The following is an 8974-nucleotide window of genomic DNA, read 5'->3' on the forward strand; positions in this document are numbered from 1 at the left end:
AGAAAATTACTATATATGCTTTAGGTCAGTGTGACTTGTTAACACATTACCATATTATTACTAATTTCTTAATGATCAGTAAAGTGTCCCAAAAATAGTTTGGTTCTCTAATCTTTTTTTGTTGATAATGGGTGTAATTCCTTTATTTCTGCCTCTGTTCCAGGTTTATTTTGCCCAGTGAAGGAAACCAAGTTATGAGATGTTATCATCCAGCTTTTTCCCCGTCATCCTATGGGTGTGCGGCCTGTCTACTGGAGTTTGGGATGAAGTGAAGGATGAAAAAAGAGGTCAATGAAGCCCATTTCTGCCCATACCAACCCTTCTAAAAAGAAAAAGAAAGGATTTTATCCAAATGCCTCCGGCCGCTCGTTCAAGTGCAGCTGTACTGACTGGACAAGGCAGCTAATTCAGTTTTCAGAATGGAGGAATAAAAAAGAGGGTTGGTTTAGGCATTTCACCATCTGTTTGTCTTAAGTCACTTACATTCAGTATTTACTTTCTCCCTCTGTCACACACAGCCAGATACACACAGAAAGCATTCACCTAGGACCTAATTACCACTGAACTGAATACATAAAGTATGTGTCCTTTGGAGTTCTTTAATATTACTCAACTGAACTGTATGCTAGAGTCAAAGCCAAGTATACTCACAACTGTAAACTTGAACTACAAGGCTGTAGCTTCAGCTCTAAGCTGCTCTTTGGATATTTTCCTGGCCTGTTTGGACTGTCCTCTCGGATATCACAGCGTCCACAGTGTTTAAAACCAAGCGAGGGTGCCAATACTAGTGTTGAAATCAAATTTATGACCATAAAGGAGGAGAAAACGTCAGGATGTTCAACTGGGTACCAATGGATCTGACCCTGAGACGCTGCTTTAAATGAGTGTACAATGACAAAGGAGAAAAAATGCATATAAATATACATATTTATACATAAATACACTGCACATCAAACATTTGTGGACACCAGCTATATTTTGAATTTCCTATCAATAATGCTCCACATAACAGAAGTATAAAAACTGTATGTAATCAAAAAACTTCAAATGATTGTTAGATGTTCATTCAAGGTATAATTATGTAATATGTCATCACTGTAGACCAATCAGAACAAATCTGTAGCATCACATTGAATTTAGTTGTTGGACAAGAGCAGGTCCTGACAAATAGATTTAGTGATTGTAAAGCATCTGTGTGCTAATCCATTGGGTATTTATCTTAATGTTTTCCTTGGAATGAAGAGCAGGTTTTGCCCAAATAATGCCAATAACAATTTCCAGCTCATATTGAAACTCTTTTGGCCCAAAGGTGGTTTAAACACCTGAACGGTTTGAACGCTGACATCACAGAGCGATCAAATGCTTGGACTTTGGCTTTATTCTCAACCTAGCACTGTCACTAATACACTATCTGTCCAAAAGTACCCAGACAGTCCTTCTAATGAGTGAGTTCAGCTACCTTACAGTGCATCCATTGCTGGCACAGGCCTTTACCTGTGCACATACAGTTTGTGCTCTCAATAGAAATGCACTGGCAATAGGATAGGATGCTCTGGAGTGGCCACACATAAGCCTAAGGTCACCCTGCTCAATGCCATATATTGACTAGAGGGGTTTAAAGTCCCCAGCATTGGGCTGTGGAACAGCGGACCTGTATTCTTGGAGTGATGGAGATCCATCCAGTATCTTTGGGATGAGCTGGAGTGACCTTTGTGATCCATCTTTTGTGGTTGAATGCAATCAAACCCTCACAGCAATCTTCTAACATCCAGTGTAAGGCCTTCCCAGAAGAGTAGAGGCTGTTACTGCAAAGGAGGGCAAACTCCCATTTCAGAAGAAACGCTGGATGTGTCCAGAAGCCTTTTTTGGATATAAAGTGTATTTACATGTGTGATATTGTTTTAGTCAAAATATACCAGATTAGCCTTTATATTGTAAGTTATTGCAAACCAGCAAAGATGACGTGTACCTTTTTGTTAAAAAAGTGTCCCCAACTTTTTGATGGGCAGTGTATCTGTAGATAGAGCTTGATGAATGCTGTTTCAAAATCAGGCAGTTACATCAGGCTTTGTTGTGTGCCTGCCATGTGAAAAAACAAACAAACAAAAAACACCAAGTGGAGACACTATAAGTATTTATGGAAGTAGAAGAGTCTCAAAGTGTTTATCCCATACAGTATTCAGTGCATACACGTTGGCGTTTCTGTATCTCTGTCTTTGATATTTTCTTCTTGCTCCTGTTCTTAGACAGTGTTATTACAGTAGAGTTGTGTGTGCCATACTAATGCTGTGCTCAGCTGGTGCTGTAACGTTATCTTGGTATTGTCACTGTCTAAATGAAGTCAATCTGTGTACGATAAACTGCACAGAAACACAGCCTGTAGCTGAGGTGACCTGGGACACAGACACACCTGTGTTTTAAAGGGGAATTCCACCCATTCTTCAAAATTTCTTTACAATTCAGTGGTTGAGATATGAAATTGTTCTTTGTAGTGTTTAACCAGGATAGGAACCAGGAGTCACAATACAGTCATTTTATTCACCATCCAAAGCCACCAGTGAACCTACACGTGTCTTTTAAGTTTATAAAAATAAGAGAAAAGCTTATTTTAAAAGTACTACATTGTCAGAGATTAGGAAACATACCTGTAAGCATTTCATATAATTGATTTCTTGTGATGTATGTTGTAGAAATGTTAAAAGGTTTAGATGCCTGGTTCCTATAAATACCATTTTTAGCATTGTGACATTGCCTCTTGAAGAGTGAATTACTCTGAAATTTTGAAAAATTATGGGCTTCTCCTTTAAGCACTGTTGGAGCTGGATTTTACCAGGTACTGTAGTGTAATTCGTTAGTATTTGACTGGACATAATTACTAGTCAGATTGTAAAACTACACACACTGCAGATTCATACTGGATTAGAATCAGTCCACAATTATTACCATCAGACTGTGTAAACTACACACTGCAGATTCATACTGGATTAAAATCACTCCACAATTATTACCATCAGACTGTAAAACTACACACACTGCAGATTAACACTGGATTAAAATCACTCCACAATTATTACCATCAGACTGTGTAAACTACACACACTACAGATTCATACTGGATTAAAATCACTCCACAATTATTACCATCAGACTGTGTAAACTACACACACTACAGATTCATACTGGATTAAAATCACTCCACAATTATTACCATCAGGCTGTAAAACTACACACACTGCAGATTAACACTGGATTAAAATCACTCCACAATTATTACCATCAGGCTGTAAAACTACACACACTGCAGATTCATACTGGATTAGAATCACTCCACAATTATTACCATCAGACTGTATAAACTACACACACTACAGATTCATACTGGATTAGAATCAGTCCACAATTATTACAATCAGACTGTAAAACTACACACACTGCAGATTCATACTGGATTAGAATCACTCCACAATTATTACCATCAGACTGTAAAACTACACACTGCAGATTAACACTGGATTAAAATCACTCCACAATTATTACCATCAGACTGTGTAAACTACACACACTACAGATTCATACTGGATCAAAATCCCTCCACAATTATTACCATCAGGCTGTAAAACTACACACACTGCAGATTCATACTGGATTAAAATCACTCCACATTTATTACTGCAAGACTGTGTAAACTACACACACTACAGATTCATACTGGATCAAAATCCCTCCACAATTATTACCATCAGGCTGTAAAACTACACACACTGCAGATTAACACTGGATTAAAATCACTCCACAATTATTACCATCAGGCTGTAAAACTACACACACTGCAGATTCATACTGGATTAAAATCACTCCACATTTATTACTGCCAGACTGTGTAAACTACACACACTACAGATTCATACTGGATTAGAATCACTCCACAATTATTACCATCAGACTGTAAAACTACACACACTGCAGATTCATACTGGATTAGAATCAGTCCACAATTATTACCATCAGACTGTAAAACTACACACACTGCAGATTAACACTGGATTAAAATCACTCCACAATTATTACCATCAGACTGTGTAAACTACACACACTGCAGATTCATACTGGAGTAAAATCACTCCACAATTATTACCATCAGACTGTAAAACTACACACACTGCAGATTAACACTGGATTAAAATCACTCCACAATTATTACCATCAGACTGTAAAACTACACACACTACAGATTCATACTGGATCAAAATCCCTCCACAATTATTACCATCAGACTGTGTAAACTACACACACTACAGATTCATACTGGATCAAAATCCCTCCACAATTATTACCATCAGGCTGTAAAACTACACACACTGCAGATTCATACTGGATTAAAATCACTCCACAATTATTACCATCAGACTGTGTAAACTACACACACTACAGATTAATACTGGATCAAAATCCCTCCACAATTATTACCATCAGACTGTGTAAACTACACACACTACAGATTCATACTGGATCAAAATCCCTCCACAATTATTACCATCAGGCTGTAAAACTACACACACTGCAGATTCATACTGGATTAAAATCACTCCACAATTATTACCATCAGACTGTGTAAACTACACACACTACAGATTAATACTGGATCAAAATCCCTCCACAATTATTACCATCAGGCTGTAAAACTACACACACTGCAGATTAACACTGGATTAAAATCACTCCACAATTATTACCATCAGGCTGTAAAACTACACACACTACAGATTCATACTGGATCAAAATCCCTCCACAATTATTACCATCAGACTGTGTAAACTACACACACTACAGATTCATACTGGATCAAAATCCCTCCACAATTATTACCATCAGGCTGTAAAACTACACACACTGCAGATTCATACTGGATTAAAATCACTCCACAATTATTACCATCAGACTGTGTAAACTACACACACTACAGATTAATACTGGATCAAAATCCCTCCACAATTATTACCATCAGACTGTGTAAACTACACACACTACAGATTCATACTGGATCAAAATCCCTCCACAATTATTACCATCAGGCTGTAAAACTACACACACTGCAGATTCATACTGGATTAAAATCACTCCACAATTATTACCATCAGACTGTGTAAACTACACACACTACAGATTAATACTGGATCAAAATCCCTCCACAATTATTACCATCAGGCTGTAAAACTACACACACTGCAGATTAACACTGGATTAAAATCCCTCCACAATTATTACCATCAGGCTGTAAAACTACACACACTGCAGATTCATACTGGATTAGAATCACTCCACATTTATTACTGCCAGACTGTGTAAACTACACACACTACAGATTCATACTGGATTAAAATCACTCCACAATTATTACCATCAGACTGTGTAAACTACACACACTACAGATTCATACTGGATCAAAATCCCTCCACAATTATTACCATCAGACTGTAAAACTACACACACTGCAGATTCATACTGGATTAAAATCACTCCACATTTATTACTGCCAGACTGTGTAAACTACACACACTGCAGATTCATACTGGATTAAAATCACTCCACAATTATTACCATCAGACTGTGTAAACTACACACACTGCAGATTCATACTGGATTAGAATCAGTCCACAATTATTACCATCAGACTGTGTAAACTACACACACTGAAGATTAACACTGGATTAAAATCACTCCACAATTATTACTGTCAGACTGTAAAACTACACACACTGCAGATTCATACTGGAATCATATTGTGATGAATCATTACAGAACCATCAATGGTAAAACTGGTACAGCTCCAGTAGGGTTTAGACTGAAGGTGTTCTCTCAGCTGAAGAGTAGTCATTTAGAATAACACTGTTATTATTTAAACATATCCTTGAAAAAGTCAAGTAAGGGAAAACTTTCAAAATGTCAAGTGTCTGTCTTGTCTGATGATCATGTATATAAAAGATGAAGAAAAAATATGTAAATATTCTATAAAATTACTGAAATACATGAACTGTAGAGATCAATAAAGGAAGTTTGTTCAGATCTAAAGAAATAAACATTTTTTCTCAGTAGACAATCAAGGCTGTTTTGTCTGAATAAAGATGAGTTTTGTTAACCAAGAGGAAGTAAAGGTGCTATAGAGTGAAGAAAAGAAAGCTACGTTAATCAAAAGTCTTGCAACTGCAAAAAAAAAGCTGCAAAAGACGCTGTGAGGGGGTCATGGGTGTGTGAAAATCCTGGATTTTACTACAGCAAACCTCCGGACCGGAACTCTCCGCTTTATGAAGCACTTCAAATAAGCTCATGTCAGTGGACGCTTCACTCGGCCAATGAGCCAATCAGTTCGCCTGTAAAGCTAACACTAGGCCTATTAGCAGTAATGCTAACCAATCAATATTCAATAAATATAATGCTAACCAATCAGCACCCAGCAGCAGTAACGTTAACCAATCAGCACTCAGCAGCAGTAACGTTAACCAATCAGCACCCAGCAGCAGTAACGCTAATACCCTACTGCCCAAAACATGTTTGCTGTAGAAAAAAAGGAACATGCTTTGTGGGTCAAAAAAAGTGGCTCAAAACTACTTCAACTTCTAGCTGTTCAGCTCCTTTCATCCATTCTTTGAAAACTCGCTCGCTTGCGCCCTCTGGAGTTTTGCAGTCATGTTTCTGGTATAATGGAATAATCAGTGGCCAGGATCCCCACAAACCGCCGCTGCTTTTCCTGAAACAGCAACCATTCTGTGTAAGGTTTCACCTGAAAAAGTAAGTACTGTATACCTGACTGAATTCAACATCAATACCACAACACCTGTATACACACACACACACACACACACACACACACACACTAGTTAGTAGTTCTGTGACACACACACATTAGCCATCTAGCAATAATAATGATAGCTATACTGGAGCTGCATTCACTTGCTGTGAACTTGCTAAGTAAATAATCAAGATATATTTTCCAGCCTGTTGGTGTCAAGCTCGAGCTTTAAGTTCTTTAGCAATGTGCCGTCAAATTCATCCCTGCACAAACATTCCTACCGCGCATGCACGTCATTAGTATAGTAATGTGTCCAGTACTGCGTTTGTAACATTACACGTGTAGGCCGAATTAACATTAGCTTAATAACTTTACTTACCCTTAATAAGCTCATCCACGCTTTCAAAACTCCTACCCATAGTTTTAAAGCTGCTAACATTTTGTGCGGAGAGCGGATGGAAACATGTTTATAGTTAGTGTTGCAATGTTGGTGGGATTTATAGAAATAAATCCTTCCTGCTGATGTGGATAGTCTGGCTACTGTTGACACAAGTGTTGGATTAGGTCAGGGGTGTCCAAACCTTTTGCAAAGGGGTCCAGATTTGGTTAGATGAAAATGTACAGGGGCCGACCACTCGGACTGACATTCCTCGATTCATTACCATTGTAAATATGTAACTATATCCTTTGCTGTCTGCAGATAGGTTGATATTGCAAATGAGAATCTATTGTCAATTGCATCACCAGGATAGTTAAAGATTAAAATAATAATATATTAAATACAAATGAACGATTTTATGAAAGTTGAATGAATTTTTTTATTACATGTATTGAGTTTGTTTTATTATTGTTATTGTTGTATTAATGAGAAGGGTGATTTTGGTGTTTCGACTGCAGTAAACAGGCCAGGTCTGGCTCAAAAGCAGAGGTTTTGATGCGCAAGATGTCGCGCAGGTGAGACTCACTTAGTCCCGTCCTCACGCGGTTCTTGTTAATGTTAAGCAGACGCAGTTGTTTCATATGTGACTGAAAAAGTCCTCCGACTTCCACTTGTCCTGGAATCGGCGGCCCTCGTTATCAACTTTCCTTTTTACTCGGTTTCGAACCAGTCGCCCTTTTAGAAATGAGTTAAAAATACCACAGGGGTGAAAGTTCACAAAAGGGTCACGTTATGAGAGTTAAATATAAAATAGCTTTTTTGTGTGTGCATGCCTGTGTATTGTTTACAGTGGGAAATTGTGCCAGCGGGCCACATATTATTGATTTTATGACATGCTTCAGGCCGGTCTACGTTTAGACATGGGCCGGACTTTGTGGCATGTCTGGATTAGGTAATATTGACATAACATTAGGTGTATATGAACATGTTTGGAAAATGAACTACCCCCCCACCCCCACTTTTTATAGGCCAGCACAAAAAATGATTAGTTTTACATTAGCAAAAATTATGTACGTTTAACAGGCACACATGGAAGTAGGATTCATTGATAAATTTGGTACAGTTAAAATTAAGGACAAGGTTGCGTCAGGAAGGGCATCCAGCGTAAAACTTGTGCGAAAACTATCATGTGGATCACAAATATGTTTGCCATACCGGATCGTTCGATGCCCGGGTTAACAACGACCACCTCCGGTGCTGTTGACCAGCAGGGTGCCGGTGGAAATTGGACTACCGTAGGTCGAAGACCATCAAAGAGGAGAGGAGGAAGGCGGGTTAGAAGGCAGTGAGAGAGAAGGAAAGGCAGGAGTGTGGAGGTTAGAGTAGGGACTGTGAACATATGGACAATGACTGGTAAAGGCAGAGGAGCTTGCAGACATGATGGAGAGAAGGAAGGTAGATATTCTGTGTGTCCAGGAGACCAGATGGAAAGGAAGCAAGGCCAGGAACATTGGAGGTGGATTCAAACCTGTTCTATCATGGTGTAGAGAGGAAGAGAAATGGAGTAGGGATAATCCTAAAGGAACAGCTTGGGAAAAGTGTTCTGGATGTAAAGAGAGTGTCAGACAGGATCATGAGCCTGAAGTGATGGTGTAATTTTGAATGTGTTCAGATCATATGCACCACAGGTTGGTTGTCAGTTAGAGGAGAAAGGGGAATTTTGGAGTAAGATGGATGAAGTGTTAGATGGTGTCCCTAGAGAGGAGAGATTGGTGATTGGTGCAGACTTCAATGGACATGTTGGTGAA

The 8974-nt window shown here is 38.6% G+C and overlaps 1 protein-coding gene across 1 annotated transcript in view; it reads left to right on the forward strand.

Moving 5' to 3' along the window:
• The window catches only part of lhfpl3 (LHFPL tetraspan subfamily member 3), a 52327-nt gene extending 51388 nt beyond the window's left edge, over window positions 1-939 (forward strand). Inside the window, exon 4 of the mRNA XM_017707576.2 lies at window positions 164-939. The gene's annotated coding sequence lies outside the window, so the exon portion shown is untranslated. The remainder of the gene's footprint in view (window positions 1-163) is intronic.
• Window positions 940-8974: the final 8035 nt, after the last annotated feature.

This window comes from Pygocentrus nattereri, chromosome 1, assembly GCF_015220715.1.
Source record: "Pygocentrus nattereri isolate fPygNat1 chromosome 1, fPygNat1.pri, whole genome shotgun sequence".
NCBI lineage: Eukaryota > Metazoa > Chordata > Actinopteri > Characiformes > Serrasalmidae > Pygocentrus > Pygocentrus nattereri.